The 9,886-nt window shown below is 47.3% G+C and overlaps 1 pseudogene; it reads left to right on the top strand.

Annotated features, from left to right (window-relative positions):
* The first annotated feature begins 2,063 nt into the window (after positions 1-2,063).
* LOC113027387 (uncharacterized) lies at positions 2,064-5,123 on the top strand (annotated as a pseudogene).
* The last annotated feature ends 4,763 nt before the right edge of the window (positions 5,124-9,886 follow it).

Genomic DNA, 9,886 nt, shown 5'->3' on the forward strand with positions numbered 1-9,886 from the left:
TCCGAGGGAGACTGGGGACATTGAGTCCGAATGGACCATGTTCAGCGTCTCCATTGCCGAAGCTGCTGCATTGAGCTGCGGCCGCAAGGTGGTTGGTGCCTGCCGTGGTGGTAATCCCCGAACCAAATGGTGGACACCAGAGGTGAAGGGAGCCACCAGGCTGAAGAAGGAGTCCTATCGGGCTTGGTTAGCCTGTGGGACTCCGGAGGCAGCCGACAGGTATCGACAGGCCGAGCGGAATGCGGCTCGGGCAGTGGCTGAAGCAAAAACTCGGGTGTGGGAGGAGTTCGGAGAGGCCATGGAAAAAGACTTTCGGGCTGCCTCGAAGAGATTCTGGCAAACCGTCAGACGTCTCAGGAGGGGAAAGCGGTGCTCTACCTGCACTGTGTATAGTGCTGGCGGAGCGCTGCTGACGTTGACTGAGAAAATTGTCAGGCGGTGGAAGGAATACTTCGAGGACCTCCTTAATCCCACTGACACGTCTTCCGAGGAGGAACCAGAGTCTGGGGATGAGGGGAATGACCCGCCAATTTCCGGGGGCGAGGTCACTGAGGCAGTTAAACAACTCCTTGGTGGCAGAGCCCCTGGTGTTGATGAGGTCCGCCCCAAGTTCCTGAAGGCTCTGGACGTTGTAGGGCTGTCCTGGTTGACACGCCTCTGCAATGTTGCGTGGAGATCAGGGGCAGTACCTGTGGACTGGCAGACCGGGGTGGTGGTCCCCATCTTCAAGAAAGGGGACCGGAGGGTGTGTTCCAACTACAGGGGGATCACACTCCTCAGCCTCCCTGGGAAAGTCTATGCCAGGGTGCTGGAAAGGAGAGTTCGTCCGTTAGTCGAACCTCGGATACAGGAGGAACAATGCGGTTTTCGTCCTGGTCGCGGAACACTGGACCAGCTCTTTATCCTCTCCAGGATACTTGAGGGTGCATGGGAGTTTGCCCAACCAGTCTACATGTGTTTTGTGGACTTGGAGAAGGCATTCGACCGTGTCCCTCGGGGTGTCCTGTGGGAGGTGTTGCGGGAATATGGGGTGTCTGGCCCATTGCTACGGGCCATTCGATCCCTATACAACCGTTGCAAGAGCTTGGTTCGCATTGCCGGCAATAAGTCGGACTCGTTCCCGGTGGGTGATGGGCTCCGCCAGGGCTGCCCTTTGACTCCGGTTCTGTTCATAATTTTTATGGACAGGATTTCTAGGCGCAGCCAAGTGGTGGAGGGCTTTCGCTTTGGTGGCCTCAGAATCTCATCTCTGATTTTTGCAGATGATGTGGTTCTGTTGGCTTCATCGGGTGAGGGCCTCCAGCTCGCACTGGAGCGGTTCGCAGCCGAGTGTGAAGCAGCGGGAATGAGGATCACCACCTCCAAATCTGAGGCCATGGTTCTCAGCTGGAAAAGGGTGGAGTGCCCACTCCGGGTCGGGGATGAGTTCCTGCCCCAAGTGGAGGAGTTCAAGTATCTCGGGGTCTTGTTCGCGAGTGATGGGAGAAGGGAGCCGGAGATCGACAGACGGATTGGGGCTGCAGCTGCAGTAATGCGGACGCTGCACCGGTCCGTCGTGGTGAAGAGGGAGCTTAGTGTAAAAGCGAAGCTCTCAATTTACCGGTCGATCTACGTCCCTACCCTCACCTATGGCCACGAGCTGTGGGTAGTGACCGAAAGAACGAGATCGCAGATACAAGCGGCAGAAATGAGCTTCCTCCGAAGGGTGGCTGGCCTCTCCCTTAGAGATAGGGTGAGAAGTTCGGCCATCCGGGAGGGGCTCAGAGTAGAGCAGCTGCTGCTCCACATCGAAAGGAGCCAGCTGAGGTGGTTCGGGCATCTGACAAGGATGCCCCCTGGGCGCCTCCTGGGTGAGGTGTTCCAGGCATGTCCCACCGGGAGGAGGCCCCGGGGCAGACCCAGGACACGCTGGAGAGATGATATCTCTCGGCTGGCCTGGGAACGCCTTGGTATTCCCCCAGATAAGCTGGAGAAGGTGGCTGGGGAGAGGGAGGTCTGGGCCTCTTTGCTTAGGCTGCTGCCCCCGCGACCCGGCCCCGGACAAAGCGGATGAAAATGGATGGATGGATGGCACCCAGACACCACCGGGGTTGATTCCCTCAGTGGTGTCCGGCCCCATAATCGCTGGTCAAGCGCGGACCGCCCGCGCATGCGCAGTCGGGTCTGGTCCGAAGGACCAGTTTCCGCCACAAGAGGGAGCCAGAGCTCCGTCTACTGTGGAGTGCCTGTCTCTGGGGCCGCTGTCAGCAAGAATAGAGAGATGGCGAGCTCTCGCTGCGCCAGAATGGGTTGTGAGGACATTAGAGCGAGGCTATCGTTTGCAATTCGCAACCACCCCTCCCAGATTTCACAAAGTGATTTTCTCTCTTGCAAAAGGCGAATCAGCCAGGATCCTGCAAGAAGAAATAACTACCTTGCTGTCAAAGGGAGCAATACGAGAAATACCCCAGGAGCAGAGCCAATGCGGCTTTTACTCAAGGTATTTTCTCGTGCCCAAGAAGGGAGGGGGACTACGTCCGATACTGGACCTACGGGCTCTGAATCAGCATCTGAGGTCATACAAATTCAGGATGTTGACGACCACCACTCTGCTGCATGTAGTGCGCCCAGGCGATTGGTTTACATCAATAGACCTGAAGGACACATATTTTCACATCCCTATTTACCCGCCTCACAGAAAATTCCTGCGCTTTGCGTTTCAGGGCAGAATGTACGAGTACCAGGTCCTACCGTTTGGTCTCTCACTGAGCCCTCGGGTATTTGTGAAATGCACAGAGGCGGCCATAGCCCCACTGAAGAGGCGGGGCATCCGCATAGCAACATACATAGACGATTGGCTGCTGCTATCAGAGTCAGAAATAATGGGAAGAGAGCACACCAGGTTGACAGTGGATCATCTGATGGCTCTGGGTTTCACCATAAACTACCAAAAGAGTGTCCTGCAGCCAGCTCAGGCCATCTCTTTCATAGGAATAGCTCTAAATTCCGCCTCGTACAGAGCGTGTCTCTCTGTGGACAGAGTAAAAAAAATGCTATCACATGCCGGCATTTTTCAGTTGGGAAGATCTCTCCCATTCAGAAAATGCCTGCAGATGCTGGGATTAATGGCGTCTTCACTGGCAGTCATTCCACTAGGCAGACTGCATATGAGGGAATTTCAGCGATGGGTTGCATCACTGAGACTGAGTCGAAAGCGCCATACCCACCGCTATATCAGAGTGACAGCAGACTGCGCTGCAGCACTCCACTGTTGGAGAAATCCCACATTTCTCACTCAGGGGGTGTCACTGGGAGCTGTATGGGGACTGGACCCTGCACCTACATGTGGTGACCCAGATCTGGACCCGCTTTGGCCAGCCACAGGTCGATCTGTTTGCCTCGAGGGAGAACGCTCAGTGTCCACTGTATTTCTCCCTGAGGGACCAGGAGGCTCCGCTAGGGGTAGACGCATTAGCTCACAACTGGCCACATGCTCTGCTTTATGCGTTCCCTCCACTGGCCTTAATTTCTCCCACTCTAACCAGAGTGAGAGAGAGAGGGCTAACAATGATATTGATCGCCCCAAGGTGGATGAGGTCCCATTGGTTGGCAGAGATTATGCCCCTCTTGTGGAGCGAACCTTGGCCTCTCCCTCTCCGACGAGACCTAGTCTCCCAAGCCAGGGGGGAGATTTTTCACCCTCACCCCGAGCGCCTCGCCCTGTGGGCTTGGCCCGTGAGAGGTTGAATCTGAGTACGGCAGGACTCCCCCAGGGTGTTATAGCCACTATTCAGAGTGCTAGAGCCCCCTCCACAAGATCATTGTATGAGAACAAGTGGAGGGTATTTGAGGAATGGTGTGGAAAGTCTCACACTCTCTCCTTTCAGTGCTCTGTGACAACAATTCTCTCCTTTCTCCAAGAACTGTTAGATAAAGGAAAGGCCTTTTCCACAATTAAAGTATATCTAGCAGCCATTTCAGCCTGCCATGTGGGCTTCGTGGATGGCCCGGTGAGCCATCACCCGCTAGTCTGCCGTTTCATGAAAGGGGCACGACGGCTCCACCCAGTGTCTAAACCTCTCGTTCCCACGTGGGATTTATCCCTGGTGCTGGGGGCAGTTTCACGGCCACCATTTGAACCACTAAACCAGGTGGAAATGAAAATCCTGTCTTTGAAGACTGCATTGCTCCTGGCTCTCGCATCTGCGAAGCGTGTCAGTGATATTCATGCGCTGTCAATACACAAAGAGTGCACCCGATTCACGCGGGATAACTCTAGAGTCACACTCAGGCCAAATCCGGCCTTTGTGCCCAAAAATCCTTATCTTCAATGCACCCCATTGGAGCTGGAAGCTTTTTGCCCTCCTCCTTTCTCCTCCCCTGAACAGGAGCGCCTACATGCTCTCTGTCCAGTTAGGGCTTTATGTACCTATATAGAGAGAACGAAGGCTTTCAGGAGGTCGGATCAGCTGTTTGTTTCCTGGGCTAAACAACATCTTGGCAAGCCCGTTAGAAAACAACGCATTTCCCACTGGATTGTCGAGGCGATCCAATTGGCTTATTCCAGCACGGGTCTGCCCCCCCCCGGAGGGACTTCGTGCTCATTCTGCCAGAGGGATGGCAACCTCTTGGGCCCTTTTTAGGGGTGTCTCTATAGAAGAGATATGTGCAGCTGCGAGCTGGGCTTCGCCTTTGACCTTTGCAAGGTTTTACAGGTTGGATGTCACTGCACCGTCTCTAGCCCACACTGTGTTAAGTGTGGGTCCCCACGAGACCTCCTAAATTGGCAGTCAGTCGTTCAGATGGGCTTATCTGGCAATACGGGAGTCTGCATATCCCCATAGTGAGACACCGAAACGAATGTTTGAAAGAGAACTTGAGGTTACTCTATTCCGTAACCCCTGTTCTCTGATAACATGAGTGAGGTGTCTCACCAGATCACCCTCCTTGCACGAAGCGAGGAAGAGGTGAGCTTATCTTGAATGACGGGTGACGCTGCGTCACACCCTTTTATAGGGAGGAGGGTGGCCCCTCCCTGACGCAAGCGTCACGACTGCCAGCCAATACTGGCTGGAGTAATGATATAGAGGCTTCTGAGGACAACGCTGAGAGAGCGTTCCCCATAGTGAGACACCTCACTCATGTTATCAGAGAACAGGGGTTACGGAATAGAGTAACCTCAAGGTATCGTGCCATCTCTAGTTTGTATATATAGAGACCTATTCAGCATTGTAAGAGTGAACATATGAACACTAGTTTTTGCAAGTTATAGAAATTTGGGCAGGTTCTTTGCTGTCACCCAGAAGTTCTTTTTCACCATCTTTTTCAGTGTGGTCTTGCAGTGATCTTTGCATCATCCCCTACTGCTGAAAGCTGAGACCTTTTCGAGATACTTTTTTGGCGCTTGTTAATCTTCTGAGATCATGTAAAATGTATGGTTCACATGTGTATTTTATTTTATCTTACAAACTTGAAAATTTGGGATCAGATTTTCATTTTACATATTAGTAATGATAAACAAGTTTATAGGAAAACTAAATCCATCAACTACCCACTAAATGCTGGACATCAGATAGACACGCAGGTCTTCATTTGACTGTCTCAGCTGCAGATGATAACTGGAGACAAATACAAAGATGTAAACAAAGCAGCAGAAAAATGAATTGGTGGCCTATAGAAAACATCTCCTCCACCCTCTTGAAACATGGGACTAGAGAGCCTCTAGAAGCAGTATAAAAACATTGTTTAAGTCTTTGTTTAACGTTGAAAATGCATTCTCAGAGACCACATGTGGACTATAAATACTCTCTACACAAAGGTCCTATGGACGTCAGCACTAGATGCTCAGTAGGCTTCAAAAAAAAAAAGAAAGAAGAAGATGCTGCCTGGTGTTACAAACAGCCCCTTCACTGGACAAAACTGGACGGTCAAATATTTCATATAAAAGACATCACTCCGACGTCACTTTGCACAGTGGGTATGAGCTTTTTTTGAGCTTACATAGAATGAATGTTAAAAATACAATGGTGGAAATGGTTCTTTGCTCTTGTATTTTATATGTTATGATAAGGCAAAAAAAACCATCAGAAAAAGAAAATATTGTGTGTGTCGGAGAGGTGATTATTACTGTTGCTATCATAAAGAGAAAATCAAGACAACGCCAACATGCTTAATGGACTCTGTGTTGTGCCTGACTCTGTCTTTGATGGTTACTGCTGGTGATGCCGTATGCAACACACACACACACACACACACACACGACACAGCCAATTTTCCTCAACTTCATGTGGGATGATGACGGATGCAATAGAATTATGTTAATGAGCATCACTGTTGTCCAATGACACACTTCACTAACTAAAAGGCTTAGAGACAGGTGGCAACAGACAACAACTGTGGGTGGAAAGTATTAAGGGTGAGGAGATAGATGCAGGAATTACAACACACAGAAAATGTTTTGGGTTTCCACTTTGGTGCACAATGCCAGAATAGGGACATTTTCTTAAGGCCAAGCCTTTTATTCAGAACAATAGCCAACAGTTTTCTTGTAATGGAGAAACCTAAATGAATACATTTAATAAAAAATAAACAAATTCTTACTATACTGTAGTTGTAGTTTACTAGAAACCTGCACCAGGTTTTAATGCTTGTAGTAAATGGCAGTAACCAACTCAATGTGTTGACGATGGTATCTTTCCTGTCCTCACAGCAGTCCTAGCAACATCATAGGTAACTACTTTGTCATCAACACTGTATTAATACTTCATAGAAAGACCTTGTGGCGTTAATTGGCTGAAATTTTTCTGTAATTCACAAAGAAAACTCCCCTAGAATCAATGCTTTCTGGGCATTCACAATACATTTTCACTTTTTGGAGGCAGTATTGCTCATCAGTTGCATTAGAAAAGGCTGTAATAGATCAGGGAAAATAACATAAATCACTTTAATGAGAAAGAAGAGTAGGGAGGTCAAGCCCTTGTGAAACTGACAAGAAGCCAAGATAAACTCCTGCCTGAATGGGATTCTCAGGAAGTTCAAATGTCCTTTTTATTGACTTATTTATTTTCCATGTCATTTGACAAAATAACATTTAAAAAATGCAGTGTTGTGCAACATTCTCAGTTCTCACCACTACATTGCAAGTAGAGATGTTGCAGAAAAAGACAGCCATTACCTAGCCAATGGCTACCCTTTTTTAACAGCAAAAATAGAAAAAAATTTCCACAACTAAAAAAGGTACTAGGCAGAACGTTGGGAGGGTGATTATGTGTGCAAAACATGCAATTTGGAATCAATGTCAGGAGTCTGCTTCAGATTTCCTTTTAACAGTCAGTGTTTCTTTCAGCTATGAGATCAATCTATTCCCAAACCACAGTCACGTAGTGTTAGCTGTTTAAACATAAAACAGACCATAGCTAAAGGGATGGCAGATCAAAAGTAAGTGAATCTGGAAAAAAATGTAATAAGATTACTACAATAATAAAGGAACCAAGGCAAATTGTAAATTGTTGCATGATGGCATTTTAAGGGTGTTTTTCCTTCAGTAAACAAAATACACAAATTTTGAATATTAGGTTTACACTTTTCACAGTCATGATATTTTAGACTACATGCAGGATAACAGTGTTGGTGTGTATGTCAGTACAACAGCTGTTTGGATCCAAACTGAAACATCCAAAGTGTTAGTTGGGTAGTCATGACAGTTTTATTGTGTTCCTGAAATGATTTGTCTGGCTTTGGACTGATTTCAGTGTTGTACCTTTTAGTATCAGATGACATTTTGGGCTTTTAAAGAACTGTCTTCAAGAAACTAAAATGGTGAACATAGTATCCCTGCCCATATTTACTGTAGTACTGTGGCTGTAACAGAATTGCCAATAGCTCTAAGCAAAATTAGGTTTTGAGTGAATCATGAACAAAAGAGATGTTACCCTTATGAACTCTTTTTATTTGAATGCCCTATCTACAGTGTTGGGGAGTAACAGAATACTTGTACCGCCGTTACGTATTTAAAATACAAACTATGAGTAACTTTGAGTACTTTGTTGAAATAAATGGATTACACGGTGGTACTTTCCTGTTTCATATTGTCGCGGGTCAGGACTGTTTCGGTTTTGTTTGACAGCTACGTTCTGTAGTTCCAGGCAGCAGCGTTGCGGTTGCCATGGTTACAGGGTGACGCTCTCGCTCTGCGTGTTTCCTGGGTGAGAGAGAGCGCCTTTTTGTTGTTGTTGTTGTGCTAAGCTAATAGGCAGAATGTAGAATGTGGCCTCATGGGCAGTGTAGTCCGTGATGCAGGGAGAATGGACTGCCATACTCGTTATGTGTCTGTGAACGCGAGGTGGGAGAAAAAGCAGAGTCGAAAAGTACGAGTTGTCATCGAGCAAAAACGGGAGCTGGAAGCATGTAAATATAATAATAACCACTGCAGCCAAGAAGAGAGCCTGACGAGCCCAGTTGTAAGTAAGCTATTAAAACTCGACTGTACGCCTTGTTCGTGTTTTCCTCCAAAACAATAAGTTCCGTTGCAGCAGCCTTTCAACGCCTCTCTCCGTCTCTTGCAAGCAGAGTTGACCCACACAACAAAGAAAAGCTATTTTTCGGCTACGAGCCCGACACGGAACCCGTATTAGGCAAAGGTCCCTTTGGTCATGAAACACTGTGTGGCAGGCAGGAGATGAGGACTCAAAGTGCAGGACTCAGACTCAGGGGATGAACTCAAAGTCACAGCTTTATTGGCTGGCAGGAAAAACATAAAAACTAAACTGGGAAACAACAAACTAAAACTCACAGTGAGACACAGGGAGATCCACAGCTTGAGGGACGACGCGACACTGACTCAGAGAAACACAGGGTTTAAATACACTGGGAAGTAACGAAGGGAATGAGACACAGAAGGAGAGCACAGCTGGAGGAAATCAGAACTGACGAGACAAGGAACCGTAAACTGAACACATTCACATAAGACACGGACCTTCAAAGAAAGAAAGAAACACAGAGACATCACCAGTAAGGCAGAGGACTCGATGAACCAAAAGACACAGAGGGAAACTCAAACATGCAGACACAGACTTGCACAGAACAGAGGGGACACAGAGAGACATGAAGGGCAAGGGATCAAAACTAGAAACCATAGACTAAATCACACACAAGTACAATAATACAAAAATCACAAAGAACTAAAAACGCTGGGTCAGGGGACCCTGACACCTTTACTACGGTTCGGAGCCGCGGACCTTCAGTAATAGTACTAAATCTGCTAAAACCAGGCAAAGACCCTTTATTTCCCTCAAGCTATCGTCCAATTTCTCTTTTAAATGTAGACCTTAAAATAATCTGCAAAGCTCTCTCAAAGAGATTAGAGAAAATGACCCCCCTCTTAATTCATCCTGACCAAACTGGTGTCATAAAAGGTCGGCACTCCTCAACAAACACTCGTAGATTACTTAATTTAATAGACTACTCATACGATAAAAACATCGAAACCATAATATTATCTCTAGATGCAGAAAAAGCATTTGACAGAGTTAACTGGAAATTTTTATTCGCAACTTTACACAAATTTGGTTTTGGAAACTCTTTCATAAACTGGATAAGAATATTATACAATTCCCCAACAGCTCGTATCAGAACAAATGACCAGACATCCTTCAGCTTCTATCTCCTGAGGGGCACCAGACAGGGATGCCCACTCTCCCCTTCACTTTTTGCAATTTTTATCGAACCTCTAGCAGCAGCATTTAGACAGGCTACAACAATTAAGGGCATAAAATGTAAGAACATAGAACATAAAATCAGTCTCTATGCGGATGATGTGTTGCTTTTTCTGCAAAACACACAAACCAACCTCTCTGAGGTAATTACTTTAATAAACTGGTTTTCAAGAGTTTCTCTCAATCACACCACC

This window comes from Astatotilapia calliptera, chromosome 7, assembly GCF_900246225.1.
Source record: "Astatotilapia calliptera chromosome 7, fAstCal1.2, whole genome shotgun sequence".
NCBI lineage: Eukaryota > Metazoa > Chordata > Actinopteri > Cichliformes > Cichlidae > Astatotilapia > Astatotilapia calliptera.